Source organism: Protopterus annectens, chromosome 4.part1 (genome assembly GCF_019279795.1).
Source record: "Protopterus annectens isolate FY-2018-M chromosome 4.part1, PAN1.0, whole genome shotgun sequence".
Classification (NCBI taxonomy): Eukaryota; Metazoa; Chordata; order Ceratodontiformes; family Protopteridae; genus Protopterus; species Protopterus annectens.
In genome coordinates this window covers 443250088-443267296 of record NC_056734.1, presented here as the reverse complement: position 1 = coordinate 443267296, position 17209 = coordinate 443250088, and the positions used below count along the sequence as shown (strand labels likewise).

Below are 17209 nucleotides of genomic sequence, written 5' to 3'. Positions count from 1 at the left end.
TCTTCATTTATTTTGTGTGTATATTTATATAAAACTGCCCTTAGGGTCAATAGCAAGTACAAATAACACTAGTGACTAAAAGATCAACCAATTTAGCTTACCTGCAAGGTCAGCAATGTCCATACTGTTATATAATAACTATTGATATATTTCTATCAGATGATTCTAAGATGGGGTTGGAATGTATTTGCAATCCTGAACCTAGGAAATACACAAGCTCCAAATGAACTCTTTCAAGCTGAAGTCCATCTGTTTAGCTATGAAGGCCTTTCAGTTGTGTTTTCTATGAAGGACATTTTTATAATAATATACAACCTGTTAGTGACGTATTCTGTAATTATGCAAGAAACTAGGCACTCCTACATTCTGTAATGGAGAAAAAGAAGTTTTGACAGTCAACAGCAGGTACTGCCATCTGGCACACTGCTTGGGTGAACAATATGGTGGCCTCCATACAGGTTCTGTCCCAAGCAAATTAATGAGAACAGCTACAGGCATTCTCCTGCATAAAGAACTTTCCATAGACTTAGACAATTACTGACCAGCAAAGCCATGGAAAGACTTATCATGCAACTAATCAATAAAGACATAGGGAAACCTCCAAATGCTGGACTCATCTTAGTTTGGTGGACTTCTCTGAAAAGGTCACTAATGCAATGGATGAAGGTACAACAGCATGCATCAAATACCTTAACCTAGCCAATGGTTTTCTCATTTAACCCCACTTGGTCATAGTAAAAAAGCTAAATAAACTGTGAATAAACACCTACGTCACATGCTATATTGTCAGCTTGGTTCACAGATAGGAATGAAGGATGCAGGAGAACAAAATAGGGGAAGCTAGCTCCACAAAGCAAGCAGTCACCAATGGAGTCTCCCAGGGTTCAGTGCTGGGACCTCTCCTGTTTGACATCTACTTCTCTTAACTAAAAGCTAATGCCAAAGATCCCTGATTGACTAAGTTTGCAAATGACTACATGCTAGGAGCAGTTATTGAATCTCAAATAACTTAAACATCCTGCAGGAAGGTGTGTCCCAAACAAATAACTGGTGCCCGAATCATGAACTGAAACTAAATGCCAAAAAATACATTATCTTATCCTTTGGGAATTTGTCTACCCTGGAAAACTACCACATTGACAATATGCCCCTGAGAGCTGACCCAGTCACTTGGTATTTGAGAAAGTATGTGGACAATGACCTAACTTTTGATCTACATGTATCCACTGAGAAAGAAAGTCCTTTTGTATTGTGCAGTTTATAAGTAAATGGATTGCAACTAGGTCTAGGGATGTCATTGTACTAGGTCTAGGGACGTCATTGTACTAGGTCTAGGGACATCATTGTCCTCCTTTGCTCAGCCCTCATTAGGCCAGTCATTGAGTATAATGTTCCCTTTGGCATGTATCTGTCCAGACAATTGAAACAACTGAAGCACCCACAAACATAAAGGATACAAATCCTAAACAATCCTACATGGACTGCTTCAAAGTCTTGTCACTATACGCTGTATATCACAGACTAAGAGGTGACCTTTGTCTTGCATACAGAGCATCCTCTGACTCAATGCTGACAGACCTACTGCACATCAACAAATCAAATGGCAACAAAAAATACTTGGTCGATTGACCTACTAAACCTGTTCTGCAGTATCAACAGAACAGTTTGGAGGGACAGATATATCTCACAGAGGAAACCACTGCTCTGATACAGACTCCCCGTCCATGAAAAACAACACTCATCCCTGTCCATATTCAGGTGCATCTTGGATATATAGATGAGTAATAGAAAATTTACCTCACAACTGCCCCCTGTACTACTGATGGATAGATGCAGCTCCTAAATGCTTCATCTCTTGCATTAGTCCCCTCAAATTATCTATGTAATGATCCCAGTTATTCTAACTAGAGGTAATTATAATTATCACACATGAGATGGGTAAAACCATTCTAACAACAAACAGGATAGTTAATTCAAGCACCACAAGGGAAATTAGCCAGGCTTAAAATGGGCCATAAATGTAGATATCCTAATACTTATCTATGAACCTTTGTAACAGGAAATGTGAAACTCTTTTCCAGAGTGTTAGTTTCTGACAAAGACTTTGTATGAAGAATAGGTAGGAGTTACACTATAACAGATTTAAAAAAAGTTTTAACTGTTTTTATTTGGGCAACAGTGTTAGCTCCAAGTTCCATTTTTGCCAGGTACACAGCAACTAGCTAGTAGAGCACACGTAGCCCCTAACCATGACCTCACAGTGCTGTTGAGTTTGTAAGGTTTCTCAGTCAGTAGATAATACAATCTTGTTTCAGTGCAGCTTATTAATTTATTACTTTTATACTTGAGTTAAAGAAAAGTTATAGCCTTCAGACTCAGCAAAAATTAATAATAAAAGATTATCAGCTGTCACACAATGGACCCTTCTTTTACCAAGAATGTCAGAGAAATAAATTGTCCACTCTTGTCCCCCTATTTCACAAACTCCAGCTCATCTTATTCAAAACATACTCACTGGAGAAAGAAGCATAGCATATCATGCTCATGTTAAGTTGATAGTAGATAGTAGTAAAATGGTGGCTAAAGAAAGATGATGGCCTCAGAAGCCATGGCTATGGGTGAGGAATGAGACTGGGGAGGAAATCTAGAGATGCGTCAAATAAATAAGAGAATGACGAGGAAAGAGTGGCATGTGTTGTGGTGTGCGGTAAAATGTGCTATAAAAAGTAACCTGATGAGTCAAGTGGGTCATTAGAGAAGGATGGAGCAAGGGATTATCAAGCAGCTAGAGGAAAACTTAAGGGAGATACAGTCCATATAGGATGTGGAGGGAGAGATGAGGTAATGAGAGGAAAGGGTATAGTATGAATACAAACACAAATACCAGAGACTGAGACTTCAGCAGTGAAGAAGGGTATAGTAAATAGACAGGATTTTGGGTGGGAACAAGAGGTAAATCAGGGAAAATAATTCTTTGCTATGAAATTAAATGAGAAAAGGATAAAGAAGCAAATCATGGAGTCAAGATATCTGAGATGTGATTAGGTATCAGAAAGGGATTGTACACCTTATGGATGACTTTTATAAAGGTATATATAAAGCCACCCAGAATACACAATTTCTGAAGAGAAAGGAAGGAAGAAGCAATGATGCAGCAGGGAAAATATATGAAAGAGAAGATTAACAATAAGGTAAGTGGAGAAATCCAACTAGATCAGTTGTTAGATGTGACCAAAATATTAAGGGAGAAAAGAGAAGATGGCTTGTCAGGAGAATTTTGTAAACGAAGAAGGTGAGGAATGGGCCAGCATCTATGTGAAATATTTATTGAATATTTCTGAATCACAGTTTTACTTGATTCTGTCACAATGTTGATTAGGTTGTATGATATATACCAATATAGGTGAAATATAATGTTTGTAAATGTGAATTTGTTAATACAGTGTGATTACTTTTATATAAATGTAAATTTGCCTATGTCACAGGTGTTAATCCAGTAAAGGTGTTAAAAAAAAAAAAAACGAGCAAAGGTAGCTCTGATTCTAGATGGTTTCAGAGAACTATTGTGCTATATATCTCTAATTAATGTACATGCTAAAATACTGTTTATAATTTTTGCTAAAAGAATCAAAGCCATTATACCTGAATTTGTGGACAATGGCTGGGGGTGGTGCTGTGAAAGGGAAAATGCTGAGGGGAACCTGGTGGGTATAAGGAGAGTTTAAGGATGAGGCTGAATAAGAAAGAATAGAACATGCTGCAGTTGTGATAGAACATGCTGCAGGAGTGATCTTCTTTTATATAAAAAATGATACAATAGAGTGGAGTTTTGTATTTCAGTTTCCGGGGGAGGAAGGGGGTAAGTTCAAATTTTACAGGATGGAATTGAAGATTATATAAGTCACCTAAAATATAGTCATTCATTAATGGTGACTTATCAAGGGAAATACGTGCGAAAAGGGGCACAAGACAAGGATGCCCCTCTTCCTGAGTTTCTTCATATTAGCTGTAGAAGTTTTAGCACTGAAAGTGAAGGCAAGGGCTTTTTGGTCATTTTTATCAGGGAAAAGAAAGAATTTGCAGCTTATTATATGTTAATAATGGAGAGACAAAAACTAATAATACAGGTGCTATACAGCATATTAGAGGATTTTTAAAAAAATCAGGCGTACAACAACATTGTTCATTTAAGATTAGCAAAAGTGACAGCAAGTATAGGGAAGGAGCTGGCAGACAGACAAAAATGGGACAAAATACTTAGGGAATTAGATGTGGAAGAGTGTGGGGGCGATTATCAGGTTTAATTATGAACTGTTGCAGCAAATTTCATTGATGCTGAGTAGATTTAATAGAAATACTACCCTACTTTCATTAAGAACAAACACAATTCAAATAATAATGTTGCTAAAGAGATTATATGTGTTTAGTATCGACCAACTGAAAGAAACAGTAGGTAGATAAACGTTTCAAGTATGGTGTGAAAGATTTGCATGGGGAGGTAAAGGAGTTAGGACAGTGAGGGGAAAGGCGCAGGCTGATTATAAAATATGGAGACTGGATATCGACAGAATTAAGGGAGTAAAAACTGAATAATAAAGTGGGATTGGTGTGCTACAATAATTGAGAGAAATGAAAGAGTAGAATTTTCTCAGATTTCTGGAAGATGAATGGAGTGCATCTGGAACAATGCTAGAATTAAGGTAAGGGGAAGGTTGAACAGTGAAATGGGAGAAGTAGAAAATGCAGGGGGTAAAAAATCTAGGGATTTTATAAAGAGGAGGGGAAATTAAACTTTTGGAGCTAGACAGTGTTTAAGGAGACATTGAATAATGATATTGAGGACTGGTTGCAATTGGAGTAACTGATAATTGTTATACAGGGATGGCTATAAAGAAAGGAATCCTCAATAATCCTAAGTTATATTCAAGAAAATGTGGTAGCAGTTTAAGTGAAGATGGAAGAAGAACACTGAAAGAACCAGGTAAGATGGAGTACCCTTCATAGAAAAACAAATTATCAACTGTTTCATCAAAGTATAGAAAAACTTAAGATTGAGGGAGGCATTAGTGAAATGGTAGACTTTTCTCTGAAAGATATGGAAGAAATGTTAGGGTAGCAAAAAAATATGAACATACAGGAGAACACCAAATGCTAAAAATTGCTGTTCTTCCTTAGCAATATATTTACAGTGGTGCAAGACCCCCTCACCACAGCTACTTACACACACACACACACACACACACACACACACACACACACACACACACACACACACACACACACACACACACACACACACACCAATATATATGGGGTCTATATTATAACATCGAATTCTACAAAGATGGAATGTTATAATATCGAACCCTAATCACCGAAATCCAAAAACATCGAACAATCAGAATAGCGAATTTTTTCCCAGGGAAAAAAATTGCTATTCCGAGAAACATACACACAACACAAGCACACACAAAGAACAGCAATTCACACACATACACTTAAAATCCTACACCTACACCTAAACTAAACTTTACATACACTACTAGCTATCCACTTACCTTAACCCAACCCTAACCCTAAGGTCCGTCACTATCGCACACTCACCTCACCCGCGAACTAACCCTAACTCACCTAACCCACATCCTAACCCTAACCTACACACAACCACACACTTACCTGACCAGCGCCCTAACCCTAACTCACCTAACCCGCCCCCTAACCTACACACAATCGCACAGTTACCTGAACCCGACCCATAACGTTCCAACATATCGAATGCTGAAAGCAGCGAAGCCACAGGAACAGCCCATCGAATTCTTTCCCTGGGAAAGAATTCGGTGTCCTGCACCTTTGCTGTTTTCAGCGTTCGACATTACGGGGTCGATATTATAACATCCGATCTTTGTAGAATTCAATGTTATAATATAGACCCCATATATGTATATGTGTGTGTGTGTGTGTGTGTGTGTGTGTGTGTGTGTGTGTGTGTGTGTGTGTGTGTATATATATATATATATATATATATATATATATATATATATATATATATATATGCATATAGAGAGAGAGAGAGAGAGTCTCCATCTTAGTATTTCTAAGTTTGTATTTTACTCCTTCAGTCTTACTGTTCCAGGATGCCCACTAATAAGTCTTGGAGGTGAATACAGTTACTGCTAAAACAACTATTACCAGTGCTTTATGATCCATATATGGATTCACAGGTGGTACAGAAGTACTCTTCAGGTGAGAACAATGTGTAAAATACAGGTGTTGGAGGTATAGAGAAGGTTAAGCTGGCTATATTCTTATATTCCGGGGTTGCTCTATTCTGAGGTCCTTGTGGGAAAAATGTGTAATGGAATGTGAAAACATATGTAGTAATTATGTACCGAGGGAATAGAGGTTCACATCATTGGGGCAAGAACTACAGGAGTGGAAGGATAGGAAAAAATAATTGTAGCTGGGGAGATGGGTTTGAAACCTTGTCACAAAAGGTTATAAAGAAGATATGGACTGGTATGATAGTATGACTAAAGTGATTAATTTTAGAACATATACTTTTAGCTTACTATTCATTTGTGTGTATTGTGTCAGAGGCAACAGTACAGTGTTGACACAAATGCCAATGTATGCTAAAAGAAAAAGTTAATTTGTACTCAAGGAACAAGACGTGTATGTTCTATTTGCTCAATGACTGAAGCAGAGATGTTTGCATTCTTATTGCTAGTTTAACATGTTCAGTGACATGCTTATGGTTGTAAAAGTTGAAAATACTGAGTAAAAATAAATAAAAAATGAATACAGATGGTTGAATTCATAATTCATTGCAGGTCATTTCATTGACAGGTAGACATTTTCCAAATCAGCATTTATATGAGATTGCTGCAGGCTGTTTAGGTTTTTTTCTCCTTTCCCACTACTGTGTGATCATAGAGTTAGCATATGTAATTAGAGGGATAGAGTGGGGTCTGGCCTCCTGCAAAAAGACGTATTTTGATCTGCATGGGTGGCTCTTAGATGTGCTATGTTCTTGATCAGTTGCTGTCAAGCAGTTAAGTCTGATCCTTAGCTTGCTTTATTGATAACAGCAAGATATTGCACTCATTAATAACTCTTAGGGCAAGCTAGTTTTAATGGTCAGTATCCCATGACTATCAGCAGATGACCTACATTATCATGAAAACTGATACAGCAGTTTGGTTCTTATTTGATGATGGAACTTTGGTTATAAAGCAGCCTTCACATCAGACTAGCTGTTTGCATTGGCACTTAATGCTATGTTTTCTAGAGATGTCAACAGGCATGTCATCGACCCTCTGGCTAACAGATATTGTTAAAGACGGTTTTAGATTCCATACCTTTTTCTTTCCGTCCTGCTTTCCATTTGCTAGAAAAGAAAAGAAAATGTAAAGCAAAATCCGTGCCTTTTCGTTTATGGACACTCTTTTGGTGACCTCTGAAGTAGACTGCAGTCAGAAGACATAAGTGAGTACACAGCTTTAAAGACAATGCTGGTCAAGCACTGTAGGTTAGGAGAGGTTTATAACTGAAGGCTGCCAACTGAGGATTCAAAGAGCTGTAGTTAAGGCATCACTGTATGTAATTAGTTAGCTGCTTCAACAAATTTAAACTCACCCTAAAGAACTACCTACTAAATACTAAAATCTGCCCCTGCATCTATCCACATAGATAAACATCCTACCTCATTGAGCCTTCCTCTAGCGTACCCCAATCTTTACCCCTCAAAACCAGTAGGAAACTCTTTGATCTATAAGTTACTTTAAACAACTCTGTTCTTACTATAATCTCCCTAAACTTAACTATCATTCTAATCTCTCACCCCTTTAAAACTCCCTCACTAGTGACTCTTCTTTCCATTATTAACTCTTTCAACCTAACACTTCCCCTCTAGTGATCTTTCCATTTAACTTTCAACCTATTACAATATTTACAAGAAAAAAGTGTGTGTGTGTGTGTGTGTGTGTGTGTGTGTGTGTGTGTGTGTGTGTGTGTGTATATCTTGTAAATTACTCTGTTTTTCTCTCTGATATTGTAACTTCCCACAATTTATTATTCTGTTTCTCATTTTGTTATATTGTACTATATTGTACTATAATTTTTGTTGTTGTTGTTGTTGTTGTGTCTTTCGGCTTTTCCCGGTTAGGGGTCACCACAGCAGAACTCCGGTCCGCTAATGATTGGCAGTTGATTTTTACGTGCCGAGTTGCCAGCCCTGACGCACAACTTTCAACGAAGGTACGCCCATTCACGCATGTCTCCACACAGAAGACGCTCTAGCTGAGAATCAAACCGGAAAGCGTCTTACTGTGAAGCAACAACGGTACCGCAGCACCACCACCGTAATTTCTGTAAAGTCTGTAAATTATTGTAAAATACTGTGTAATCATAATGTGTTTGTGGAGCTTTTTTCCCTAGGCCTCCCCCGAAAATGGGCTCCTGTCCCAGTCAACAAATGTCAATAAATAAATAAATAACCTTTATCTACTTTCAGATTTCATTTAACTTAAGTACTGTGTTTTCTCTTCATTGTCTCACCTTCTTGAAATTCAGCATCATGGCCTAACCACTTCAGATATCCTAATACTCTCTACTGTTTAACTGGACTGTTACATGGTACATAACAGTAAAGATATTGTCCATGATTGCATCTGACTTTACTCAGAATCAGAAATAGCTCCGTACACCCCTCTTTCTAATATTTATAAAGCAGTGGTATTTTAAGATAACACAACAATGAATAAGACTACCTTGAAGTTTGCAGCATCGTTTTGCTCTCCCTCTCCCTTTGAGATTGATGACTTTTTGGGGGTTGCATGAGATATTTTATTTTATTTATTTCATAAATGGATAAGTGGTCTAGTCTGAACATCCTTTTCTGCCAGGATCTAAACCATAAAACAAATACAGAGAAAACAATGACAGCTTACTGATAAAATACTGGCATTTCAATAGTCAGTTCACAAAAAATATTGTTGTCATATGGGTTTGTCAGAGATGGTGGCTAAACAATTTGCATAGAGCATTAACATTGCTCAAAAGAGCTTATAATATAACAAAAATGTAATGTATAACAGAGAAAAACTGAACAGCAATAAAGTAATAGAGAATATTCTAAGTATACTAGTCAAATGACATTAGAGTGAATTAGACCCCTAAATGATGAAACAAAAAATAAATAAATAAATAATAACCACAAGGAACTAAGAAGTATAATAACATAATTAAGATGATAGTGTTCTTGTAAGTCAAAGCCTCAAAGAGAATGTTGCACAGGATTATAGGTTTAATTCCTGGAATGTCCCTATTTGCCAGCTCTTGAGTGTTTTTGAAGTACCGATGCCAGACTGCTTAAAGTGGCCAGCGGTACACTAGGTCAGCTCTAGCAGTACACTAGTTGACTTCCCACTGTAGCCTCTGTGAGACGTGGCAGTGGTTCACACCTTTTTTGATTAAATAAAGACTGTGTACATAACAGGACTTTCACTGAGAGGTACACTGGCATTGTCAGTGATTATTTACCACTAACAACAATGCTGTACTCTACAAATACCTCAACAAAGAAACATGATCACAGACTTCCAGTACTGAATTAACCAGTAAAGAGTGACTGGCTTATTACACCAAACATTTGAGGTGGTGAATAGGGAGATCCCAAGAATTAAGCCTGTACTCCTGGAGGTAGGTAGGTAGTAAACCCTTGCAATCCACAGCTCTCAGCAGCAGTAAAAAAATAAGGACAGTAAGTACAGTAGTTTTTATTTATTGTTTTACTGTTCTTTAATTTTTACAGAAGGAAAGGAAAGTAATTAAAGGAGCATTTTCAGCTACAACCAGAGCCAGATGCAGAAACAAGTATAGAAACTGACAGTAGTAACTTGACACAACAGTCACAAATGAGGATGTGCTAATGTAAAGTGATTTAGAAAGCAATCCTTGTAATAAGAATAACAAAATACAGCTGTCAGTTTAACAAAAAACAAAAACTAAATGATTCTCTTACTTAGACAATAAATTAAGGCTTTTTATTGCAAGAATTTATCTATACCAAGTTACTGTTAAAGAGGAATGCAGGTCTGGGGAAGTAGGACTGGTGAGGATGTATGTCCAAGGATTAAGTTGTTATGATAAATGGAATGAATAATTTAAATTAAGTCAAGCAGAGTCAATCATTTATTGTAGCTCACAAAAGTGATCGCTTAATATAGTGATTTACTTATTAGTCAGAGAATAGGAGATAGAAAGATAGATTAGTCTTCCTGGAATGAATACAGATAGATTCACTTTCAAGTAGTAAAGTAATGAATCTGTAAAGTACACAGAGTGCTGAGGATTATCCATACCAGCAGAGGAATTCCAGACAGTAGAACCAAGAACAATAAACATACCTTTAGCATCCAGCCATTTGACTTAGATGTTGCTAATTATGCAAACACTGCATTGTGAGGAGGCAGGTGAATGACACTAAGAAGTATCACTTTAACAATGTGAGTGGAGGATATATCCAAAATCACTAACTGTACAGCACGTGAGATATAACTTGTGTTCAGGCAGGCAAATCATGTGAAAACAAACATATCACAAAGTAAAGAAAAGTCAAGTACCATACCAGCCAATCAGTAAAACAGTTCACTGTACATTTCCAGGCATGTCCAAAGGGCAGTTTCAGGTGTACTCTCCAATCCAACTGGTGAATCTGGGCATTTTGAAGCAATGTTACAACTGTCTTATGTACACAGACAACCCTCTCCTCCTTCCACCTAACACTAATGCATGCGAGAGATGCAATTATACAGCCAAACTGGAGGCTAAGCTCTCTCAACCCAAGACTGGACCAGGCAGTCAAGAGGAGAAGGGAATTACTTGCATCACACCACCAGTCTCACATAGACCTATGAAACCAGCACTGGAAAAAAACACACATAAATACATGAAAACATACTCGGAGGCTCTAAATAAAAATCTGCAAAAGCAACAGAGACCTCCAAAGCAGACATCCAAGCAACCTACACCCTCCAATACAAACCATGAAACACATACTTCACAAAACCAGTGTGCCACACAATCACAGCCCTTAAGGCAAAATAACATACCCAGCACACTAGTAATACGTGACTCTATAGTCAGGCACACTGACGTCCCACTCAGTAGGCTGAATAAGGAGAAGGTTACTGTTAGCTGCCTGTTGAGTGCCAGGATCCACCACATAACACAAGCACTCAGGTCACTCCAGAACAAGTACAAATATGACTCTGTCATTGTCCATGTTGGTGTGAATGACCTGAGCCGTACCTCCCTGGACTACATGAAAAGCGACATGGAGGAGCTCTCTGATCACATAGCCCAGGCTGGTATGACCCTGACCCTGAGTAGTTCCTGCCCTCACCAAGAATTATACCACGGTATAGAGAAAAAATGATCAGTTTCAACAATTGGCTAAGCTTCTGGTGTCATTCAAAGAGGATCCAGTGTCTGTCAGCCTGGGATGACATGCTGGACAAGCCACGCTGCTTCGCTACAGATGGCTTGCACCTATCACCCTTAGGCTTTTGAATACTGGCCAAGGCTCTTGCCCCCCATAGTGCCTTTTTTAGGCAAGGCTCAAAAGACAAACCCACCGCCGTAAATAGCATAAGTAACAAAAAACTGAAGGAAATGCTACTCAATGCCAGAATTCTAAACCTCAAAATGCACGCACTCGAGGCACTCCTCAGTATGGAGAAAATCGATATATGTGCAGTAACAGAAACCTGGTTTAAGGATCCAAGAGCACCCCAGCACTACCAGACTACAACTCATACAATACATTTCGGCCACAAAACCTTGACCGAAATACAAAAGGCGAGGGAGTATCCATATTCCTCAAGGATACCCACACTTCCATGTTAGTGGCACAGCACGATGCTTCAGAGATCATCCACATGCAACTAACAACAGGTAAAACTGCTATTTAAATTATAGCTTGCTACAGATCACCCACCATGTCCCAGGACCCCCACTACACATTCCAGGAAACAGTGGGAAACATAAAGGTCCTACCAAACACCCTGATATTGGGTGATTTCGATTACCCAAACATTAACTGGGAGAACTACTCAAGTACAAACTCCCTTGCCCAACATTTTCTAGAATTTATAAACTCAAATTCCCTGGATCAACTGGTCAACACCCCCACCAGAGGTGACAACATATTGGACCTGGTCATCATCAAGATGGGCGACCGGTGTTCCACACCGGAGGTCAACCCCTCGCTAGTTAGATCTGACCATAAACTAATCACTCTGGATATCCACATTCCGCCACCACCCCCGGTCAAAGAAACCACCGTGAAAAACTTTTCAAAAGCAAACTTCACATTACTTAAAACTGAGGTGGGAAGTTTCAAAGCCCCCATGCTAAAGGATAACACCGTTCAAGCTGCAAAATCCTTTACTAATGCACTCTATGGGCACCTACAAGAATGCATGGATCGTGCTATCCCAAACAAAACCAAGACTCACTCCTCCAAGAAAAGGAAACCAGTCTGGTGGACCCCTGCCATAAACAAGCTATACAAGAGAAGGAGGAAACTAGTACAGAAAAGAGTAAAATCCCAAGAAGGGAAGACATCCCTGATCAGTATCAGCAAGAAACTACATTCCCTCATAAAATCATCCAAGGCTAGCTTCGAAAGAAAAATTGCCATGGACTCCAAAGATAACCACAAGGCATTATTTAGCTGTGTCAAGAATCTAAGTGGCAATTCTCAGATCTGCTCAGAGTTAGTGCAGAATAGCACAAAATACACTGAACTGACCAATATAGCCAATATCCTGGCAGACAGGTTCAGTGTAAACTTCACCCCCCCTCTCACCCCCAAAAGGGCCCATAACTATACCAGAAGAATGTAGTGCCCCTGAAATCACAGACACTCAGGTTAAAACAGCTCTCTCCAAAGCCAAAAACACAGCATCAATGGGACCGGAGGGTGTCCCAGGCTGCGTCCTACATGAGCTCAAAGATGAACTAACCCCTCACCTAAACACACTGTTTAATCTCAGCCTCTCCACAGGCTACGTGCCCACAGAGAGGCACACAGCAATGGTTATTCCGCTCCACAAAGGTGGAGCCACAACGGACCCCAGGAACTATCGCCCTATAAGCCTGACTAGCTTGGTCTGCAAAGCTATGGAGCACATCATCATGGATCTCATTAACAGAGACATAGGAAACCTCCAAACACTGGACCCTACCCAGTTCGGCTTAGTTAAGGGCAGATCATGCCTCCTAAACATGGTGGACTTCTTTGAGACAGTTACCAAGGCTATAAACGAGGGAAAGGTGGTCCACACTGCCTACCTAGACCTCGCAAAGGCCTTCAACACCATTCCCCACTCAAGTATTATAGATAAGCTCACCAGCCTGAACATAAACCCCTACGTCACATGATGGGTTGCCAACTGGCTCACGGACAGAACCCACATGGTAAGAGTTGCGAGAGCTAGGTCTGACTCTAAACCGGTTACAAGTGGCGTTCCCCAAGGTTCAGTCCTAGGACCCCTCCTGTTTTACATATACTTCTCAGAGGTACAGGCAAGCACAGGAGGACTATGGCTGACCAAGTTCGCAGACGACTGCAAACTAGAGGCTATAATTGACTCACCGGCTGACACAGACATCCTCCAAAAGGGTCTCACTGAGACAGATACCTGGTGTCAAACCATGGCCTCAAGCTAAATGCCAAAAAGTGCATAGTCATCCCCTTTGGAAAAAACAAAGTACCCACAAACTACCACATAGGTGGTATCCCCTAAATACGGAAGATGTAATAAGGGATCTGGGGTCCCAAGTAGATAGTAACCTCTCCTTTGATAATCACATTGCCAAAGTGGTTAGAAAATCCTTCTATGTGGCCCACCTAATCACAAAAGGGTTTGCATCCAGATCAAAAGATGTCATTGGGCCCCTCTATGCATCACTCATCAGACCCATCATAGAGTACAATGCCCCATTTGGGATGTACCTTACAAGACACCTGCAACAACTGGAAAGACCACAGAAGTACCTCACCAAGAGGATCACTGGCCTCAAGCAGATGCCCTATGCATGTCGACTGAAGAAACTCCAGCTGTACTCGATTGCATACCGCCTACTCAGAGGTGATCTCTGCCTGACGTACAAGGCCATATCCAACCCAGAATTGATGGACATGCTCCACCTAAAGAAAACCATATCCCCTCAAGCCACACGCTCCAGACATCTAAACCTCACCACAACAATAAATAGGACGTGCTGGAGGGATAGATTCCTGTCCCAGAGACTTCCCATGCTCTGGAACAAGATTCCAATCTACATTAGGCAGAGCTCCTCGCTAACCCTCTTCAAGAGAAACCTTGATGAGTGGATGGGAAACAGAAAGTTTACCCCAGGAATCACTTTAATGGCTCTACTGGACATAGGTACAGGGAACTAATCTAAGGGGGCAGCAAAAGCCAACACATTCCAGCTAGGCTTATAAATGCCTTTGAGCAGATAGCCTAGTACCTACCTATGAACCTATGAACATATATATAAATTATACAACTATTTCATTAAATAACCTGCACAGTTAACCTTCAGCGGCATGGATTCAGCTGTTGCAAAAGACTTTCAATGAGTTCAAGTGGTTGGATACTGTGCATAAAACTAATGCATCTAGTCAAGCAAACGATGTGTAGTAGGAAGGTGAATGGTGTGCTCCTGGATGGGGAATGCTCAATATGTCAAGGTCAACATGAAAACAGCAACAAAAAAGTCACTTGGGTTAAGGTGAGATGAACCATTTGGCAACTGTTCTTTTTGGTTTTGTTTTGTTGTTGACACAAGTGACTACTGTGGTTACCTGGCAAAACTGCTCTGGTTAAGTGACTTGCTGAAAATCAACAATATGTTGGTGGCAATTGACAGAATCTAGTCCAGAGCTATGGGATAATGCCCCTTAGCAGCACAGTCACAATGTTCGGTGGTTTACTGTTCATTTGCTGCCTGTGTTCTGAATAGATAGGTCATAAGAAAAAGGTATAGCAATCATTGGATGTGTCATCCTCTTTGTCTGACCTTCACCTCCAAATATTTAGTTGATTATTCCAAATCATCGTTGATAACCGAGGGAAATCCCCATTTCTGCATCTCAGAGGTAGTGGTTGTTTAATATGGCTGACCTTCTACAGTATTTTCAACATCTCTTACAGCTGCAACAGCAGATCTTTTTAGAGATGGGCTGCTGTAAATGCACCACTATTACGTGACCTCTCCCAAATTATATGACCTCTGTGAGACATAGCAGTGTTGCAAGTCACTTGTTTCCTGGAAACTGCACTGATGCTGAAAAAGTGAATTTTTCTTAGTGAAGTTTCTTGCTTCATCTTTCCTATTTTCAGTACATACAAATAATTTGTAAGAGAAACAACAAGGTTTCGCTACCTTCCAGTCCTCTGTTGTGTCAAAGTATTGGGTTCCTATTCACTTTCAAATGCATTATCAGAGCACTGGGGAAGTGAAAACAGTTTGTTGCCAGATTTCAAGCTGACTTTCTGAAAAACCTGGTCACATTAAACAGCTCTACTTTTCAGGCAGAGCCTGAGTTTCTTATTCACATTTTTAATGTGAGACATTCCTGAGGCCTGTCTTGTTCCCAAATGCCTCTTAAAAAACCCAGAACACAATTATTCCCCGCCCCTACCCCCACATCCAGGCTCTTGCACATGCCTATAAATTTTGATTGCTTTAGCATATCTTGTTTTCCAGGTCTTTCAGCTTAGCCATAATGGATTCTGTTTCTATCACCATCTTTTTCTTCCGGCACTTTCTTTGGCATGGATGAGCTCAGTTTTTTTTTATTTCATTGTAATCACTTGCAGCCAAATTGTGTGCTGTCCTGGAGTTATGACCAAATATGGGTAAATATGGGTAGGCTTGTAGTAAGCAGCACCACTATAACTGCACACAGAGTATTCTTGATCTCTTGGAAGTCACCTGATACTTGTCATTATCAGAAAACCTGCCATGTTTGTCAAGTAGATGCTGCTGTGATGCATGAAATTACAAACATCGGAGGAGCATCACAGAAGATCTTACAGATTGTCATGTATTATTCCTTCTCCAAACATGGTGAAATGAGATTATGGAGGCTAATTTTTGTAACTTAAAAGCAGAGAAGGTGCAGAGGGGTCTATATCACGAAATCGAAAAGACTGCTAATCGAACGGCATTTACATCGAAAATGCCATTTATCGAAGTCGCTCTTGTGAGGGGCTGCATCCCTCACACTCCTCACTAATTATATATACCAACTCTGAGGTTGCACTACAGTGATGAAAGGGCAAATTTTCCAATCTTCACTGTACTGTGATCTCACAATAAACACCTCTATGAATGGCAGTTCGATGTGAAATACTGTTTAATTACCGGTCTTTTCGATTTGGTGATATAGACCCAGTACACAGTGGCCTATTTTTGTGCTCCCTGTTTAGATGTTCACTGACACTCCCAAAACAGAGTAAACACTTGCAATGGTTTAGATAATCAAATTTGTATCACATCAGCTTTGCTTCTCTTGGAATGCCAGGCTCTGTACCTTCTGCCCACTCCCTACAAATGCGTTTCTTCAAAGTTCCATGCCATATCATAAAGTCTGTCATCGACAACTGAAATATGAAATGGTATCCCTAAATAAAATGATTTTGTATATTACAGGAGACTAAAAACAAAGGGGTAAGAGTTTGTTTTCCTAACACAGAGACTATTGGAGGTATCACACTCAGAACTTGATGCAATTTTAAATCTGTCCATTTGTAAATGAGGGGCACTTCAATGTTTTAAAATACTACTGATGAAAAAGACAACGAAAGTGGCTAGAATTCCCCAATTTACTTCATTACAATCAGCTCACAGTCATCTACAAAGTCCTCAATCAACCTGACAAAACTCCTGGACTAAAAAAACCTTATTAATTCTTACAGTAATCCCAGGGTACTACGATCATCCAACAAACTCCTTGTTCAAACTCTCAAATCTAATAACTCAGCTGGAGACTCACTGTTTTCTAACTATGATGGCAGAATTTGGAACTCACTTCCTGCAGACCTAACCTTAGACTCCTCACTAACCAAATTCAAAAGAAGTCTCAAAGGGTATCTTACCACTCACTGGCTATGTCCTTCCTCCAACCCAG

At 39.6% G+C, this 17209-nt stretch overlaps 1 protein-coding gene across 7 annotated transcripts in view; it reads left to right on the top strand.

Annotated features, from left to right (window-relative positions):
- The window catches only part of DOCK10 (dedicator of cytokinesis 10), a 2344342-nt gene that overhangs the window by 2303559 nt on the left and 23574 nt on the right, over window positions 1–17209 (top strand). The window lies entirely within an intron of this gene.